This window comes from Danio rerio, chromosome 24 (genome assembly GCF_049306965.1).
Source record: "Danio rerio strain Tuebingen ecotype United States chromosome 24, GRCz12tu, whole genome shotgun sequence".
Classification (NCBI taxonomy): domain Eukaryota; kingdom Metazoa; phylum Chordata; class Actinopteri; order Cypriniformes; family Danionidae; genus Danio; species Danio rerio.
The window spans coordinates 11,579,259-11,600,145 of record NC_133199.1 but is presented as its reverse complement, the minus strand read 5'-3'; the positions used below and the strand labels follow the sequence as shown (position 1 = coordinate 11,600,145).

The following is a 20,887-nucleotide window of genomic DNA, read 5'->3' as shown; positions in this document are numbered from 1 at the left end:
TTTTAAAAGTCAATTTTGCATACAATAAGATTATTGTGCCTCTGAAAAAGTTCAGATGATGGTGTCAATGTTTTGGAGATCTCTGATTGGCTAATTAACAACATTTCAGTTAATTGGAGGCACAACTGTAGAACAGTATTTAAGGAAAACCTCAAACACACTGCTTCCTTTTGTAACAACATGGGAAAATCAACAAGACAGAATCAACAACAACAAAAAAGCCAGATTACAATTTGATAAATTACACTAGGAAAATATTATGAGAATATTTTTGGAGACATGTCCTGTGGTCTGATGGAACTAAAATTTAACTGTTTGGCCATAATGACTAGTGCTACATTTGGAAGACAAAGGGGAATGCTTGGAAGTCTAGGAATACCATCCCAACTGTGACGTATGGGGGTGGCAGCATCATGTTGTGGGGCTATTTTGCTGCAGGAAGGACTGGTCCACTTCACAGGAGAGATGGCATCATGAAGAAAGAACATTATGTAGAAATTCTGAAGCAGCATCTCACAACATCAACCAGGAAATTAAAGTTTGGCCACAAATGGGTCTTCCAAACAGACCATGATCCTAAGCATACTTCCAAATTAGTTAAAATGTGCTTTAAGGATAACAGAGTGAATGATTTGGAGTGGCCATCACAACGCTCTGACCTTAATCATATAGAAAATTTGTGGGCATTTTTTTTTTGTGCAAGACTACAAATCTGCCTACAAATCTGTCTCAGTTATATATATATATATATATATATATATATATATATATATATATATATATATATATATATATATATATATATATATATATATATATATATATACAGCAAGGAAATGTATATAAACTTTATAGACTGTTTAGAAATAATTAAGAAAAAAATAAAAATAAATTAAAAATACTCTCATTATTTTGGCATTTAGCAAATTTAAATCATTTAGGTAATTCTAACGGACCTAAAATAGTAAACATTTAGTATAATTTTTAGTAGACATTTAGTAAAAATATCTAGTCAAATATTATATACTGTCATCATGGCAAAAATAAAATTAAATCAGTCATTAGAAATGAGTTATTGAAACTCTTATGTTTAAAAATGTGCTGAAAAAAATCTTCTCTTAGTTAAACAGAAATTAGGGGAAAAAATGGGGACATCAACTGTATATATATATATATATATATATATATATATATATATATATATATATATATATATATATATATATATATATATATATATATATATATATATATATATAATTATTATTATTATTTAATAGAGAGATTTACTGGAGTTATTTTCAACAAATTTTCATAGTTTTAATAACTCATTTCTAAAAACTGATTTATTTATCTTTGCCATGATGACAGTAAATAATATTTTACTAGACATTTTTCACACTTCTATACAGCTTAAAGTGACATTTAAAGACTTATCTAAGTTAATTAGGTTAACTAGGCAGGTTAGGGTAATTAGGCAAGTTATTGTATAATGATAGGTTGTTCTGTAGACAGTCGGTAAAAAAACAGCTTAAAGAGGCTAATAATTTTGTCCCTTAAAATGTTTTTTAAAAATTAAAAACTGCTTTTATTCTAGCTGAAATAAAATAAATAAGACATTCTCCAGAAGAAAAAAAACATTATCAGATATACTGTAAAAATTCCTTGCCCTGTTAAACATTATTTTGGAAATATTTAAAAAAGAAAAAAATCAAAGTGGGCTAATAATTCTGACTTCAACTGTATATAAATATTTACATTTATAATGAAACCCTTTTCTGTCCCGACATTGATAACCTGTGCCATGTCATGTCACAGTGCAGTCACTCTTATTTCAATAGCGATTTTTACTGTAGATTACGTCTTAATTACAAAGATGAAAAAACAATTATTCAACCTCAAGATTTCAACCTCAACTTCAACCTCAGGACAAGGGAGGGACAGGCAGACTAAAATGACCATAGCCATTCTTCTTATGGTGCCATTTGTACCCAGATGTTCCCAATTGTGGTTAACAATTGTTTAGAGGATTTGAACATTTAAATTATGTTTTTGTCAGGTGTATGGTAATGCAGCAACTTTAATGTAGATTTAAACTGACAATTTCTAAGTACACAGAAGAAAAAATCTACTGCCTATGGTTCAATTAATTGGCCAGAATATTTTGAAGGATTTTCAGTGCATTTTTGAATTGTTTTAGTAAAACGAATAGTACTCTATTTATTTGATGAGAGAATGCCTACAGTATGCAATGATGTAAATAAATGATGTACAACTATTGTTTTTTATTTGCAATGTTAGTAAATACATTATCTATCTTTAACTAAGTTTTCCATAATATAAAGTGTTACCAATTGCTGTTCCAATTTAGCCACTATGCACAACATATTATATTTTAATTTCTCAGATTATTGTGGTTTCAGTCTGTACAACAACAGCAGAGTTAACCTGAGATTTCACCTGGCCAGTCCACATGTTTTTGTGGACTCTGAGTAGGCTTTTGACTGTACCCTTCTATGCATTCTGTGGTACTCTGAGAGTATGAGAGTCTGGTCTCTATGGCCTCTAGGCTTTCTGGTCTTTGTATGGTCTTTGTATGACCAGAAAGCCTCACAATGGTTCACATTGCAATAAATTAGACTTGTTCTCTGTGCATGTTGGACTCCAGAAGGGCTGCTATTTGTCATCAGTTCAATTTTTCTATATTTCTATAGACAAAAGGTCCATAGACCTTCTAGGTGAAGTATTGGGCTGGAGGGGATCTGGTTCTGAGACCCCAGATTTCATCTCTGCTATTTGCAGATGATGTTGTCCATTAGACCTGGACCTTTCAGCATGCATTCGGATAGTTTGCTGCTGAGTGTGATGCTGAAAGAGGCTGAAAATGAGCTTCCTTCACAGGATGGCATAGAGATAAAGTGAGGAGCTAGCCATGTGAGGTGGCTCGAGCATTTTTTTTTCAGACTTGACCCACTGGGGGAAGGTTAAATGGATGACCTAGGACATGCTGTAGAGAATATGAATATCTGCTTGGCCAGAAATGCCTTGTCTACTCACAGTAGGCGCTAAAGGAAGTGTCAGGGTGAAGCCTGGGGTTTCCTGTTGGCAACTGCTACCCCATCACCCTGCCCTGGATAAATGATAGACAATAGATTGATGGATGATATCTTAAGGTAAATGTCGACATTATTTTCTGTAGTATTGTTGCTGATGATTCTACTAGAGCCATAATTTTTGTACTTCTTACCTGTTTCAGAATCTTGAAGTCATTTTAAAAACTGAAACATTTCACTGATTGTCCAGTGTATGAAACTTTACATGTTGCACTAATATTTTTTCCTTAATCTGATTTGGCCACAAGTTCTCATATGTCACATATAACGCCTACCTCTGCTATTTGGCCAAGTCTCTATTCTGCAGTGCAAAAGTCAGAGTAAAATCAAATTTACTGTGATCACAACACACTTTGTGATAAACATTACCATGCCGTATACACTCATTGGCAGTTGCAAATAGTTTAAAATGTTGTTATCCTTGTCGGATAGTTCTGATGAGGCTACAGTTGATCTTCTAGTATTTGTTTGAAACCCTGTCACTGCCTAAAAAAAAGCTGTAAACAGTGTCAGATCATAAAGCTTTTCTGCATGTAAGTATCATTTTTTTTTTAATTTGATGTGAGATTGAACCAGTAGCCAGTGCACAAACATTAATATACAATAGGTGTGACCAGAAGAGCTGCAGCATTTTTGGATCATTTGGAGAATTTCCAAAGCAGCTGATTGAATTCCAGCTAGGAGAGCATTACAATAGTCCAGTGAAGAAATGGCAAGTGCTTGGACCAGAAGCTGTGTCAACTGCTCAGCAATGAAGACCCTGTTCTTTCTAACATTGTATAGTGCAAACCTGCATAACTGCTTATAAATTGGAGCACTGTTTGAATCTAGGACTGAGGACTGAACATGTGAGTGAAGAGAAGATAATACAATGGAAGAAAGGATGAAATTGAGCATAGATTACATAAAAATAAGACCAACGGAGGAGTCAGAAATATATGGAGACCCGGAAAGGACATAGTGGAGGAGAAAAAAAAATTGGCTGGGTGAAAAAAAAAAATGGGTTGGAGGAAAAAAATGGGTGAAAGAAAAAAATGCCTGGGAGGAAAATATATGTTTAGGTTTTTCCGTTCTCTCGCAAAGTTTTGCGTTCCCTCGCAAAGATTTGCGTTATCTCGCAAAGATGTTTTGCGTTCCCTCGCAAAACTGTTTCTCCACAAACACTTCCTGTTCACTTCACTCATGTAAACCCTCCTATTTTTGCCGCAATTCTCCTGTATTTTACCATTCTATCCCACTTTCTTAACATTAAATCTGTGCGTCGATCGTTGCCTTTCATATGCTACCTCTGAACCAGTAAATGCATGTACAAGCGCTGACTGACAGACACGCTCCGTACAATAAACTGATCCCTGATCAGCTTCTGTAAGCGCTAAAGTACTAACTTGTAACATCATAAATAGTGTGGTATTTTGTGGCAGACAAAACTATTACAATATAAAATATTATCTCTAATATTCAAGACTCTTACTTTAAAGATTTCAACCAGTGGTGTAGAGCCTTCATTACATGATGATGCTTTGAAGTGGCAATAAAAGAAGCAAACATATTTAATTTTGCTTGATTCAATTCCTCCATCCTTACATCTTTTCTCTGCATCCTTCCCTTGTATTCTGAAAGAGTAGTGCAAAGACGAAAGAAAGAAAGTGATCATGCATAAAAGAGCTTATTTTATATAACTTATTGTGAAACACCCAATTTTCTTTTACTTCTGGTTCCATGTTTTCACTAGGATTCTGCATCCGTCTAATAGAATATGACTTGTCTTATATATGAATATTAGCATGAGAACTTTAACTCATTAACTCGTTTGTTATGGGTTTCAATGTGTTGTGACTGACAGTTAAAAACTGAAACCTAGAACCTAAAACATTCCTTTAAGGGCATGTGCAAAAAATGTAGCACAAGAAATGTGAGATGCTGACTCAGATATAACAGTCATTTCATCTCACACTCACACTTGCATTAGCACATACAGTAATTTATCATAACAGTGTATGTTCATTTTCTAAAAAAAAAAAAAAAAGTGTGTTTTCATGTTTTTTGTGTTTATGTGATTTTGAAGTTGAAGTGATATTTGTCTCTTTGCACTGTCACTAAGTATCGCTGCATCTTGTAAGCTTCAGAAAGCCTTACAGACTCAAGCGTTTGGATGGAACAACACACAGATGGTGAAATAATGTTGTGTGAATGTGCAGATGGAGCCTGACAGGCGTAATAGGTTGAGGTCTGCTCCAATCATCCACTCTGTGGGTGGGTGTTTAAGAAAGATTCAAGAAAGCCGTGTAAAGCCAGAGTCGAAGAAGAAGAAACATCTAGAAAACTAAACCACCAGATTTACCATTTCAGTTCTATTTCATATTGAACCTTGACATGTTTTTGTTTGTATAAACTGTATGTGGGCCACATTTATAAAAGCTTTTACACAATATGCACTAGTTAAAAGATGGACATTAGTATGTTTTCTTTAATGTTTTTGAAACATTAGGGCTAAATTTATTTAGAAACAGTAAAACAGTGATACTGATAAATATTAATTAAGTTTAACAAGCAGAAAAGTTCTTAAGAGCAATATGATTTTAAGCAGTAGTCGGACTAAGGCAGCAGTTACCAACAGGGGAGTCCCGGCCCACAAGGTGGCCTCAGGGAGCTCTGTGGGGGGTCGTGTCATATTTAAAAAAAAAATTAGCAGTGGACAGTTAGGAGAACTATCATGTTGCTTTAGTTCATTTCATCCCCTGGTAGACCAAAAATGGACAAATTTGTCCAAAAAATTATTCGCCTTCAGCAGCTAAAAGAAATGATCGAGGTATGGAAGCTCCCAACATTTCGGGTCACAGCACTAGCAATACTGGAAACATGAAATTCAGGAAATACCAAGATAGTTATCTGAACTATGGTTTTCTTCCATTTTCTCAAAGCAAAAAGTCCCTGACCCAGCCACAGTCCATTATATGCACCAGAGTTCTTAAAACACAACGCCCATGCGTTGTGTTCAAAAAAGGAGGCGTGTTTAGGCGCATTGCTGGCGCGTTGCAATTTTGAAGAACTTAAATAGACTGTTCAATAAACTGGATCAAAGCTAGTGTATTATCCAGCACAGAGCCCGTTAGTTGTGCACCTAACTTACACATTGCTTAATACACACAGGATGTATATCTTTACAAATCAAAAAGAATTAAAGGATTAAAATGTTACAAAAATTATTATTTTCTAGACTACATAAATATAAAAACCATACATTCATGCCTTCTTCATCTCGGGGGGCTTTTTCAGTTTATTCATAACAATTTGCTTCTGTATAATGTTATCATTATTAGCAGTATTATTTATTATATGCATATTTATATTTGTTTTATTAAAAACAAGCTTAGATTTGTCCACCTGTCAGGTTTTAGACCATATGGGGCACAGCATGTGTATTTGGATATATCTCAGTTATTTGAGCACACTTCGTTATTATTGTTCATTTATTAGTTTCCTGGAAATTAGAACTAAATTTAGAAATAGTTTAGAAACAAATCTTTGCGCTTAACAAACAAAACTAATCATTTAAAGGCTAATGGATGTCTGTGTACAACATGTTTCCTTATCCACTAGAGTCAAAGCAGAAGTAAACAATTTGGAGGCTCATCTCTCATTCTCGCGCTGTAGATGCTGTTTAAGTGTTTACTCTCTAGTGAAGTGTTCAGTTTATCCACTTATAAAGTCTGCGATGTAAATAGCAAATGCGCTATGGCGTGGCACAACTAGCTCTTAAAAGGAATGGGAGATAAGACTCTGATTGGTTTATTCTTAAAACACACCCATAACTCATAAAGAGAATAAGCCCTCTACCTGTAAGACCATGCACCACGGCTCAAAGTGGATTTTTTCGTCCATAAAATAGCAAAAGAGGATTCTGACACGCCCTTAATGCGTTTGCGCCCTGCGCTTTGGACTTTGCGCATGAACACATACAGCCCCTTACAGTCTCCGATATAATATTAATTACAGAAAAACTACACACATCATACATTTAGTACTTATTTAAGTTCAAAAACACACGCAATATTTGCCCACAGTCAGTGCAAACCTCTCATCTGTGTCTGTAATCTTCACCAGCACATGTAAACTCTGTTAGAGAGTAATTTTGTCATTCCCAGTTCATAATAGTCCAAAAGGTGAATGTAAACATGGCAGTTTGTTGATTCAGGTTGCTAAAACACTTTTGCTCCTGTGTTTTGCCGGGCTTCTCTTTTTCTTCCCGCGCTTCACTCTTACACTTGTCCTGTTCTTTCTGAATGAATCAGATGATGGATACACTTCAATAATCACGCACACTTTATTATTATCAGCTCAAGAACTTCGTTATATCACATATACAGTAGACGTGATCGTGAGCTACCGGAAGAAAGCGAATACCACTCGCACTTTTAGACAGGCTCGTAAAGCAACAACAGGACATGGCAGATTTTGTTCTTCTTAGCTTTGTGTCTGTTCATCAAGACGACGACAAGGTTTGTTTGAGCTTGGGTCAATATCCATGTAATCTCTTAGCTGTGTATTAGAACATGGCGGATCCTTTGTTTACATTCTGTCTAGCTCCACGAGCTCGTGACGTATCTCTGTAACCAATCAGTGTTCGGCTGCGCATATAGCTCCACCTTTTGGTACCCTTTCTCGTTTTTGGTACCCTTTCGAAAGGGTGCCAAAAAAGCGGTACGGTACGGTTTGGTTCGGTATGCTTATTGACAGTGGAAATAACCATAAAAGCGTACCAAACCGAACCGTATGTACAACTCAGTGGAAACAGGCCATTTGTTCGCACGTCATTGCATTGACCAGGGGTTACCTAACAAGGGCAAAGAGGTGGATCGTGCAGTGGAGCTACAGACGCATGCTAGCATTTTGCTTAGATGTGCTTTTCTTTGGGAGAAACTCTTAATACTTCATTACCTGTGACTCGTTTGTTTTCTGACCACATGTGCTTGGTTTTACACTATATCAATAAAGTGTCTAGACTTTTAAAAACACTGTTGTAATACATTGAGCCACTAAGCATTGTTCTTATGACATTTTTCTACAGTAGGAAAATGCAAATTACTTCCAAACACTTCAGATATAGTCTGTGTTAGTAAATGTAAGGCTATTTATGCAATTCAGGTATAACACTATGACAACATTTCAGATGACTGTTCAATAGCCTACAGTAGGGCAATTTGTCAGATTCTGAAGTGAATTACAGGTCTAAAGAAAAAATTATAAATTATCTTAAATAAAGCAAATACATTTATAGATGTGATTTATAAGTATATAATTTCACTCACCTGTTCCTCAACGGAACAGAAGAGTTATTAATAAAAATCACCTCTCACTGTTGTCATAATAGCTAATATTAGCTATATGAACTAAAATCGTTCTTTGTACCAGGCTGTAAACATTTTTTTTTCTCCTGTAAAGTTGGCCATTTTTAAAATAGGGTCAATAGAAATTTGCTCTGTTATGGAGCCAGGACAAGCAGAACTTCAATGAATTGCAGTTTCAGTTACTTCTGTAATAGAAATTATAAATAAATGAAAAAGCTAAGATTTAAATTAGGCTTTTAATATTGTTGAAAATATAGATTTACTTTTAAGGCTCATAGTAGACTAGTTCAGAGTACTTTCCCTGCAGGCACAGAATTTTAACATGATGTCATACTGATGTTGTACCCCAACGTACCCCAATTTTGTTTAGAAATAAAAATCGGGTTGATGTCAGAACCCAACGTCAGGTCAACGTCAATATCCAATGTTCAACCCAAAGTAAACCTAAAATCAATGTCTAATCATGTTGCACCTTGACGTTGTGTGGATGTTACCACTATGCCATCTATCAGATGCTGGATTTTGGTCATTTTCCATCACAACTTAAAATCAACCAAATATCAACGCAATTTGGTGTTGTTATTGGACGTCAAAATAATATTATTTTCAGACGCTGGCTAAGATCTGACGTCATGACCTAAATGTGACTTAATATTAACGTCTTATGATGTAGTGTGCCTGCTGGGTTTAATAAATTATAGTGTTCATTTACTTGGTAAATCTTTAATGAATTATAGTGTTCATTTACTTGGTAAATCAGCACATGTGCTGCATTACTCAGGACATTCGATTCTGTATATCATGCAGCAATACATTTTATCATGGGTGCAGAAACATTGATGCTTCATTGAGTTTTATGCTATTCATTAGACTGGCACCAGTGGAGAAAGTTCTACTTGTATTTAATTATTACAAGGGCTATTATAGATAAATTGTCAGCTCATCTTTCTAATTTATTAGCACTTAATATGAATAATCATTGCACTCATTCTGGGTTATGTATTCTCTTGATAGTTTTAAGGGTTTAGTCAGAACTTTTTCTTTGTATGCAGTTTTTCATGATTTAATTATGATTTGTGAATGTGGATGTGCAAATTGTGATATTTCTTTTGTGAGGGTTAGTATGCAACTTTTATGTGCTGTCATCTTGATCAGGTCTCACTGGAAGAAGAGGTAGTAATATCTCAATGTGATCTCTTGGCTAAATAAAAGAATAATTACCCAAACATTATTACTATACTGATTTATATTTTAGTATCCTTTATTTAATGTCAGTTCATATCTTCAGGGGAGCACGAGTGGAGGTGGATGGCCTGATATAACCCTGCCTCTTGAATATTCTCCTCCAAAGCCTTTAGCTAATGGAATGGTGAGTGGATGGATTTTACCTCTGGGTATTGGCTCACGAGGAAGAAGATTGATGGCAAAATCCCATGCCCATTGGGGTAGAAGTCAAGAAGCCGTCTTGAAGAAGAAGACATCTTTTAACAAGGAGAAACAAGGAGGAATGTTAATGGATTTGTGTTCATCAGGATACAAAATACCTTTTGATGGATGCCAAGTAGATTTCAGTGACACTGTAAGATTTATATTGACTTGAATATAGTTCTGGAAAACATGATGGATGACAGTTCTTCTTCGATTTAAGGATCTTAACAATGGTTACTTGAGAGTAATGTCATGGGTAAGATTCTCCAAAACCAGAAGATATATCTCCTCTAAATGTTGTAGTCCTACACAAAGCTTAGGGGAGGCAGTTTTGTTCTTGATGTTAGTTTGGTCAGGGGTTTGCTGCTAATGGATTGGATTTTAAAGTGTCTGTTGCACAAATTTTTTTGTAACTGGAGTAGTTGACAAAGACTCCCTGAGAATAAAGTTCCTGGATGACTCAAAGTCATTATATACTGTATCATGGACATCGAGAGTCTATGGGTGTTTCCCAGTGTTAGGTTTGTGGCTGGAAGGGCATCCGCTGTGTAAAACATATGCTGGATAACTTGACGATTCATTCAGCTGTGGCCACCCCTAATTAATAAAGGGACTAAGTCAAAAAGAAAATGAATGAATGAATCATGGAGAGCATTGAACACTGAGGCCAGAGAGAAGGGTATAGTGGAGGGCTGAGTAAATTTTTCTTAGCTGACACTAAGGGCCTGTTTACACCTGATTACTATTTTTTTTTTTCTTATCTGATAGCTATTTGATTTCTGAAAACAGATCGATTTCCATTTAACCATATAAATGCATCTCCACCAAACAGATATGATTCTGATCTTCAAAACCTGCGCTATATGCAAGTTTAACTAAGTTACATCAACTAAAGCATCAGATACACAGCAGTTTGTTTATTTAATTATTTCTTTAAAAAACATAAATTTTGTTATACAGATACATGCAAGACATCATTCAAAACTATTGTTATTTTTTTTTATTTGCCTTAAATCACTTATCTATAACATACTCCCAAAAACAAAACAGTGTGCCTTTGTAAAGAATCCCAGCACTATATTTTTCTGTTATTATTCCTCTCTCTTCACAGAGATAAGCTAAAGGTGCATGCTGCATCTCTGTTGTTAATGTTGCTATCTGATATTAGTTTAACAAATTAATTTAATCATTTCATGGTCAAAAGAATAAATAAAAATGTAATAAAACAAAAAATCCCAAACGATCACATGTGGCCCTCCATTGCTTAAGCATTTGCACTTGTAGACCTGTTTTCTTCTGTAGATCTGTTTTTGAATTTTGGGAGCAGTCAAATTTACATATGCAGTTTCAACAACCAGATGTATTTACTGTAGACCTGTCTGGTTTCACCTGGAAACCACCCCGTAAAGTGGTCTGAGTGATTAAATTTGTATGTATTTCTGAGGACAATTACACCAGCCCATATAATTTTTTTCTTAAAATAAATGCATGTAGTGACCAAGTGTAAACAGTTCCTAATGGCCCGTTTCCACTGAGTGGTACGGTACGGTTCGGTTTGGTACACTTTTATGGCCGTCACTGTCAAAAAGCGTACCGAACCAAACCATACCGTATCACTTTTTCGGCACCCTTTGAAAGGGTAGCAAACAGGAGAAAGGGTACCAAAAGGTGGAGCTACACGTGCAGCTGAACGCTGATTGGTTACAGAGCATGCATATGTCATTTAAAACTAATTTAATTGACTTCTGGCTGTAACCTCAGAAAATAAATCTTCGTTTCTTTATTGTAAGCACAATATACACTAGTAAAAACAGATAAACAGACTTTCCTGTCAATAACAATTAAATAAGAATGGGAAGATGGATTAAAGACCATAACATGTATTCAATATCAATCGATGTTCCTTTTAATAGTGACTACAAAATAGGCCATTAATGTGGCTACACATACACAATACATAAATAAAAACATTAATAATACCAGATCCTATTGAGAAATCATCCAAGGCAACTCAGTGAGGAGATTTGCATATTTTGATGAAGATTTTGGATGCATAATGTCCAGTCCCACAAAGAGTCTCTAATACATCTCAAATGTATACAGTTTTGATGGATACTTGAAGTCGAGGACATCGGTAAGTCCAAACAGGAGCCATCATGCATTTGACAGGTTTGGCAAACCTCTGACAGTCCTATGATAATCCAAACTGTGTTGGGCTGATGGCAAATTTTTCCCGTAGGCAGCCGCATGCACCTCTGATTCCTCACAACTCTATTGGTAGAGACAAAAAGAAACAGGAGTTCAGGTGGTTGCTACCAAACAACATTAAATAGCTAAATACTAAATAGAAAATAACTACAAGTGAAGTTACAAAAGTCCAGTGAGAATGATGCATGGATGAAACACCTTAGTTTATCAGTTAAAAATTACCTTAGTTAAAATTACCTAACTTCTATTTAAAAAATAAAAAAAGGTTATAGAGGTTGTGTAATTACATTATTCCAGGTGTTTTTAGTTATCAAATTTTAAAGAAAACTGTGATTTTACTCAGTGTAACAGTGCATGTCATTGTGGTTTCCTGTCAATCAAAGAATTGTTAAAATTTAGGTATTATATTTTTTGTTTATTTTGGCAACTTATAAAGCATAAGAATGTGTATTTAATTTAGATATTAAAACTGTTTGAAAATGGCTATATAAAAATTATAGAATACAAATTCTATAATTTAATTGTCATCTTTATTTTGCACCAAACTTTGCATAATACAAATTTTATTAAATAAATAAATAAATACATTGCCATTTTACACATTACATTAAGGTTTACATTAAATTTTTGCTAAAGCTACATTTAATTGACTTTTTCTTCAAATGTAATGTCACTGGCAAATGACAGTTCAGTGATTCAGTGTTATCAGTTAGCTTTATTGAAAGACTGACAGATAATAAGAAACTGCATTAGGATATTTTTATACTGTTTTTACTGTTGCACACATAAAAAAATCTTCAGATATCAAATGTAAGTTAATTCTATGGAGCCCACTATTGTTTGCAATTTTACCAATGTTTTACTTACCTGCAAATAATTATAGCTGTAATTGTATCTAATGTTTTTCTTACCTGGATGTGAAGTTTGAAGATCCACAGTAACAAAATCACTTTGGTATCTAAAGACCAAGAACATGCATTTTAGAATGAGGTGCATACAATTTAAATGGTTCTGTAAACATCAGTAGTAAATGTAATTTAAGTTAAAATAAATTGTAAATCTGTAATTTATTCACTATGCAGCATTAAAAAACTTATGGACTAAATCTCTAAAACACAAACTTTAAGTTATACTTTCTCTTACGTTAAACACAAACTACTTAACTGTTGCATACGTTTCTGAATTTAATATCCATCCTTAATGTGCTGCTATAACTTAGGTGAGCTAACTTTAGCCAAGTTAGCGCTAACAAACTGAACCCCCACACCCCGACCGCCCACCAGTGACCTTGTTAATCGGTTCTGCAACGTTAGTTATACCTACTAAGTGTTTTAAAACTACTTTCACTATTTTTCTCAATAATATCACTTTTAATCGTTAGCATAAACTAGCGTTGGTTAGCGTTAGCCAACTTAGCTTTCCATGTGAGAGCAGTCTAAGTTAACTGTTAACATACCTGAGGCTACAGTACAATTTACAAAGCTAAAACCTCACCTGCCTAGCAAAGACAGCAGTTTTGCATGACTTTACAATTATCATTCGGCTAAATTTGCAACTTACCGTGTTAATCAGATCCGCTGCTGGGAGCAGTTAATGTCGACCATTGCAGAAGCTGCGTCATGCCTGCTAAATCCCGGGCAATGAAAAAGGAGTCACGCCAAACTATTAAAATCACGTTTTATGAACACCTGCCCACATCGACAGCTGCTCTAATAAATTGTCTGTGTCAACTCACTTTTAAAACATTTATTCTACACAATAACCACGTACAAAAATCTACTCAAATAAATTGCATTAGTTTTATTCAAAATATACAGTTATATAAAAACTGATATATTTTAAGTAAAGAGGAAGCAAATTTTATTTTTTTGGTATAAAACAAATAAAATTAACTAGATTGCAATTATTTAAAGTAGATAGAACCAACTTTGTGAGTGTAGCACTTTTTACAGTGTACGTCACAAGCTCGTGGAGCTACACAGAACGTAAACAAAGGAACCGCCATGTTTTTTTAAATACAAAGTCGAGACATGGAAATACTATATGCATATAATAACGAGGCATGGATGACCCGGGCTTAAACAAACCTTGTCGTCGTCTAGATGAACTGACACGAAGCCTAGAAGAAAAATCTGCCGTGTCCTGTTGTTGTTTTACAAGCCCGTCTAAAAGTGCGAGCGGTATTCGCTTTCCTCCAGGAGCTTGCAATCGAATCTATGTTTGATATAATGAACTTCTTGAGCTGATGATAATACCGTGTGCGTGATTATTGAAGTGTCTGCGTCATCTGATCCATGAAAAAAAGGACAAGTGCAAGAGTGAAGCGGGAGTGAAACGCAGAAAAAAAAGAGAAGCCATCAAAACATAGGAGCAAAATTGTTTTGGCAACCTGAATCATGAACAAACTGCCATGTTTATCTTCGTCTTTTGGATTATTATGAACTGGGAATGACAAAATTACTCTCTTACAGAGCCTACATGTGCTGTTGAAGATTACAGACACAGATGAGAGGTTTGCGCGGACTGTGGGCTATATTGCGTGTGTTTTTGTCATTGATCTGCAGGTATAATCAAATCATGTTCATAGAAAAGTTAGTAATAAACATTTATGATTTATAAGTATTTATTTGAATAAAGCATCTGTTTTTGAGAACTGCTTATGATATGTGAACGACCCGTACAGCTTTACTGTAGACATTTATTTGAGCGAGCATGATGTCAACTTAAACTTTGTCATATACCAAGCCCACCAAAAGGGTACCCTTTGTGGTGGAAACGCAAGCCTGATAAAGGTGACCTCTACCGAACCGTACCGTACTGTACCAATCAGTGGAAACGAGGCATACGAGTTGGATCATTACCAGTACCATTTAAAAACAAATTTGAATACATTTTTAAGTAAGTTAATATCTTTCCAGTTATTTTTTTAACTAACATTTACTGTTTTACTGTATTTTAGCAGTAAGAAGCTTTGCTACGGATTATCGAGCTGAAGCTTGACTGCAAAATTTAACTGTACATCAAATCTGTCAAAAAAAAAAAAAAAAAAAAATTGCAATTAGATATTTTTCCTAAAGTGCATAGCCCTTGTTGGAAAGCAAGCTTGTCTTCCTTAACAAAAATGTGTATCAACTAATGGTAAACAGGGTATGTCAACAAAGGTCATTATGTGTTTGTCTGAGATGTGCCAACATGAGCAGTTTTCCTCTTATGCCTTTATCAGTGGTATACAGTTCCTTTAAGATAATGGTGGCAGTGGCTGGATGAGTGAGAGATAAGCAAAGTAAGTTCGTAAACTCTTGAAAGTGGTCTTCCCTTTGATTGCTCATGCTGCGGGTTTTTTTTATTTTTCATTTCAGCTTTTGTTTTGGTCAAAGCCAGGGGGCCAGTAGAGAGAGAGAGAGAGAGAGAGAGAGAGAGAGAGAGAGAGAGAGAGAGAGAGAGAGAGAGCATCTTTAGAGAATGCACAGATATGTTTGCTGAGGGTGACAAATGGCTGTTCAGTCCCTTTAGGTTGTCTTATTAAGTCCTTATTGATTTATGCAACGTTTTTAAATAGAATTTTTTTTATGGCTTCCACCTTCGACTGTCCTCTTTCTGAGCCATAATTGTCTTTCCCTGGACAAGTGCCATTTTGTGGAAAGCCTTTATGGAACTGGTTTTGGATGTGTATATGCAAAATAATAACCTTGTGCATGTGAGGCATTCAGGAAACTCTAGATTCACCAACAGAACAACTTTAGGAACAAGCTATGTGTGTATGCATGTGCTGTGAGTTACGCAAAATGTTTTCATGAGAAGTTCAAATGTGCATATAAATACAGTCATGAGTGAATGAGACTCATTGCTTTTAATAAATGTCATTAATCAGTGCTCTAATGTTACTTCTGAAGGCAGATTGCTAGCATCTACCATTTTGTGATAGTTTGTGATTTGTAATTTGATCTTAGTTACTTAAAAGTCCTTTTCACCACTTATTACATTTAACAGATTTAGGACCTGTAGTTTTAATGCTAAAATATTGCTATTATTGTTATGATTTTTTACATTATTTTCCTAAATATTCTTTGTCTATCATATTTGCTTCTGGACAATGAATGGAAAGCTAAATATATTTGCACCTTAATGTTATCCATAGAGAGATTTTATAGATGATCAAATCTATAATTACCTATAACCTATACAGTAATTATATTTTTGTATTAATTAACTTGTTGAACAAGAACCACTGTTCTTGCTCTCAGTTTGATTTTCTTTTAAGAGATCATATTTATTACAGTACATCTTTTTTAATGTTTTGAAAACATTTTTCTAAAATATATTTTGAATATACTTTCTACAAATACAAATAATATATTTTTAAAGCATTTAAATATATTTGCCTAAATATTACTTTTATGAAAAACAAACTTTATATAATGTCTAAATGAAAAAACTTTTTTAAAGCATCTGACCCCCATTTTCTAGTTAGTTAGACAAGTTTGAGTGCTCCAAATCCTGCCTGGGCACAGTTCAGGCAGGCCCTGGCTCGGTTGAAAGAGGTGTGCCAGAGTGCGGTTTGGTTGAGCTTTGTTGTACACTTGTAGTATGAGTGCAAAACATGTCACAAAAAAGTGTGTAATTGAAGACGCAATGTAACATTTAAGAATTGTTTCATATGGATTTACTAATCATTCTTAGGGTGCTTTCACTCTAGCAATTTTGGTCGGCACCTGGGTTAGTTTGAAATTAAAGTATGTTACGTTTAGCCAGTGTGAACGTCTCTTCTGAAATCTGATGCGCACAAGAGGTCAGCCACAGAACCTAACCAGTTTTCAGGTACAGGCCCAGATGTTTCAGAGCAAATGAATCCAGAAGTGAATTATTCTGCTGCCCATATTCTTATCTACAGTCATCCAGCTGGCATGGTTATATAATCAACAGTAGACACATTAGATATAATCCATTCTGCTGAGTGTTTCTGACACTAATGCATGTCCTTTAACCTTGGGCACTATTTTATAAGAGGTGCTACTATATGATCTATATGATCTAATGACCTTCTCTGATCTAGATAGATAAGACATTCTTAGCAATTGCTTTGTTTGAAGATCTCAGGCATTTGTACTCCATCTAACTAATTAGATTTGGCATTTTAATCCTGTGTTTTTTTTTTTCTGTCGCACTGTTTGTGACACCTAGAAGGTAACATTCACTATATTTTGTCTCTCTTTTCTCTGGTCTCAGTTTAATGGGTGGAAGGAAATAGCCCAGGAGGGATGAAAGGAATGGGTTCCTCTATTTTCCTTTTGTTCATTTTCAGTGGAGGGGTATTTTTAGTTGTGGGTCAGCTACTGAGCTTCTGCAGTTGAACAGAGAATGAGTGAATTATGCTGTATACCGATCCCCATATTCACTGGGCATCTTAGCTATTCAAGTAGCTCCTATCTTGCTGATTTAGAACTTCAGCATATTTTGCTGATTAAGAGGACTCCTAAGTCAATATGGCCACACCATAATCTTAAAATCTGCTCTGGAAAATAAACATTTTAGAATTTGACAATACTGAGGTTTTAAAAAGATTTATCACTGGTGTATTGTGGTCAATGCTGTCCTATTTATATAGCACAAAATATAAACATTTTTAATACCCAACTTTTTTACTGTTTATATACGTATATATGTGTGTGAGAGCTTATATAAGTAAGTATAACTAGGTTACAAACATATTGACCTTATTCTTCAATGCGGAAATGCGCTTGTTTTTACGATTGTTTTAGAACTTCTGATTTAGTTGCCTATGGGAGAAATTTTGGGCAGAAACGGCAGAAAAAGGTCAAACTACTTGCTCAGACAAAGTAAAATAATATAATAAGAAAATATCAGTTTGCAACATCAAGCAGCAAAATGTGCTGTTTTTAAACTCCTAAAAATTAATGGAAGTGAATGAGACCGGAAGTCTCAAGCCAAAAAGATTCAGATAGCTGCGCCTGCTCATATGCAGAGAATAAGGTGAATAATACTGAACGAAAAATATATCATCTGTCCCTTTAAAAACAACTTTCAAAAACAAAATTATCTTTCAGTAAGTTGACATTTATGTGGGAACCAAACTATTATGTATTTAATGTGTATTAAAGGGCAACTAGGATTGTTTCTGTTTTATAGCTGGCAAAAGCTTGTTGCTGGTTTTTTTGTACTGCACCTTTAAGGCTAGACCGTTCCCACGTGCTTGTCATTGAGTCACAATGACCGTCCTTGGCTGCCTCAGGAAGCAGATCTCACGTAACGTTTGAGAGAAATACTACAGTAAGAACTTTACCAATTATTTACAAGAATTTGATGCAGTTTTTGTTTAGTTGCAAAGATGAGTCACACACAATGTCGTTACAAAGTTCACACACACACACACACACACACACACACACACACACACACACACACACACACACGCACACACACGCACACACACGCACACACACACACACACACACAGCAAGGACACAAACACACACACACACACACACACACACACATACAGTGCGCGCGTTTAGCTTTGCTCTCTTTTTGCACGCATATGTGACAGGATACAAGTTAATATCCACTGCTATATCTGTTATGTTAATGTACAAAATACACCTGACATGTACAAACACATACATGTACAAACACACTTAACGTCCACAAACCAGGATTGAAGCATCCTCTTTTATAATTTTTCTGACACGCTGCTGTGCTGATGAAGTAGAGCTGAAGTAAATCGCTGTAATTCATTACACACATGCACTGTTTCAAAAAATTTTAAACTTGTAAAACTCACTCTTGATAACATTCGATGATGATTGCTTGGAAGACTTTTTATTCCCGGTTGCTTTATGCACATCCTGTCTTGATGATATGATTATTTGCGTTACTAAGGAGACATGTTAATACACAGCTGTCAATCAAAATTGGTGGGCGGGGGGACCGCACTCCTACGTCAAGTTGTGGTCGGTCTGAAAACCGATCTGATTGGTCTACCGTTTTTATGTTGTTAAATTTAAAAAAAAAGGTCTGGTTATATTTAAATCACCCCAATATGATGGTCTTTACACTATACTTATACATATGTCTGTCCAAACAGCTTTAAAAGTAGATTTTTCACCATAGGTGTCCTTTAATTTGTGAATGCTCCGTTAAAAAGATTCGGAGATTCTTAAATTCGGCAAGTCACTTCACTCAGCAGCCATCTTTGAAACTAATTTGGGAAACATCAAATTCAACAATTACATTACATATTTGGAATCAGCAATAAAATGAAACAACAGCTGTCTCTTAAGTTTTGTTTCTAAACAAACAAAATCTGAATTTTTTAGGTTGCCCAAGCTAATGCACATCTTCAAAAGGAACGAGATCACGAAACCAACTTCATTTAAGGCCGTTCTACACATTATCATCCAATGAATAATGATTGTCTGATCAAGCTGGAGTAATTCACAACTTACTTCTTCTCCCAAAATGAAAGTGAAAGTTTGTGAGTGTTTGAGAACACTGTAAATTATATACATGATCAATTAGTCCTGACAGCATATGTTTTAGGTCATTGTAACTTACTAAACTAAGTTAATCGTGTACAGTATTACTTAATTTTATTAGTTACACAAGCTATTTTATGTCAGTTTAACAATATATAAGTTCAATGGACTCATAAGGATCATTAAATTCAGCTTAAAAATTTAAGGCAACCAGGTTTTTTTTTTTTTTTTACAGTGTAGTTGCTGCTGTCATGTGATGTGCGTTTAACAGGACTGTACCTTGCATTCATCAATACGGATCATCAATAGAGATTTTAAGCTTTATTGGGATGAATTTATTATGTCTGTGAAGCAGGTATTTTCTGAGATTCCAGTGTGTTTGTTTACCACATAAACAGTCGTAAAAGCACATGTCTGGTCTGAACATCTCCAGCCTAACACGATCAATGATTGGCTCCTGTACTAGTAGGCAGGGCTTCATTCGCCATATTGACTGTTACACTTTTCCCTCTTCAAAAATATACAAGTGACATGTCTTGTGTATTCTATAGTCTTTAATATCATCTCACAAATATAGTTTGTACCCATTATAAGTTGAGCATCTGTGAAAAAAGATACATTTAAATTCTTTTTTTCTAGAGTAAGTTAAGACAAATATTTCCCTTCGCGACTAAAAAGTGCCATTCCTCATTGACAGGACAGGATATTTAAATCAAATCCTGGTCCCTGTTAATAGAAGGCACCAATACATTACAGCTCTATAATAAACTGTACATTTAGGATGGATATAATTTTTTTATTCAAGCGGTATTTATTCAGCTAAATTAACTGTTGAGAAGTATGTGATCTTGTAAAAATATTCTCAATCTTTGTGCAGCAACACTTACTGCAAATCTCAAGAAATAGCTCACCCAAAGGTTAAAATTTACTCTGCCTCAAGAGGTTCCAAACCTTTTTCTTTCTTTTACAAAATAAAATATTTTCTATATTTAGTGCTGTTCTGTACTCCAACGTAAACACATGCTGCTTCTAATTACTCAAATAGTCATGCTTACTGATTTGGAAGTTGGCAAATATAACTGTACTATAAAAAATTATATGATCAATTAGTCCTGACGCCATATGTTTTTAGGTCATTGTAACGAATTAAACAAAGTTAATCATGTTCTAACTTAATTTTAATTATAAATTTATAATAATATAAAATATATTAATATTATTAATATAGATATTAAGTTAAACTAGCTGTTTTAAGTCAGTTTATCATAATATAAGTTCAATGAACACTGTGATTTTT

The 20,887-nt window shown here is 34.7% G+C and overlaps 1 protein-coding gene and 1 long non-coding RNA gene across 5 annotated transcripts in view; one reads left to right on the top strand and one right to left on the bottom strand.

The window, feature by feature from the left end:
- The window catches only part of myripb (myosin VIIA and Rab interacting protein b), a 214,481-nt gene that overhangs the window by 84,476 nt on the left and 109,118 nt on the right, over positions 1-20,887 (top strand). The gene's annotated exons all lie outside the window — the stretch shown is intronic.
- Positions 12,073-13,732, bottom strand: LOC137489212 (uncharacterized). Its single transcript, XR_011008586.2, has 3 exons — positions 13,658-13,732; positions 13,009-13,055; positions 12,073-12,160 (listed from the first exon to the last, which is right to left on the bottom strand). It is a non-coding gene; the product is annotated as an uncharacterized lncRNA (long non-coding RNA).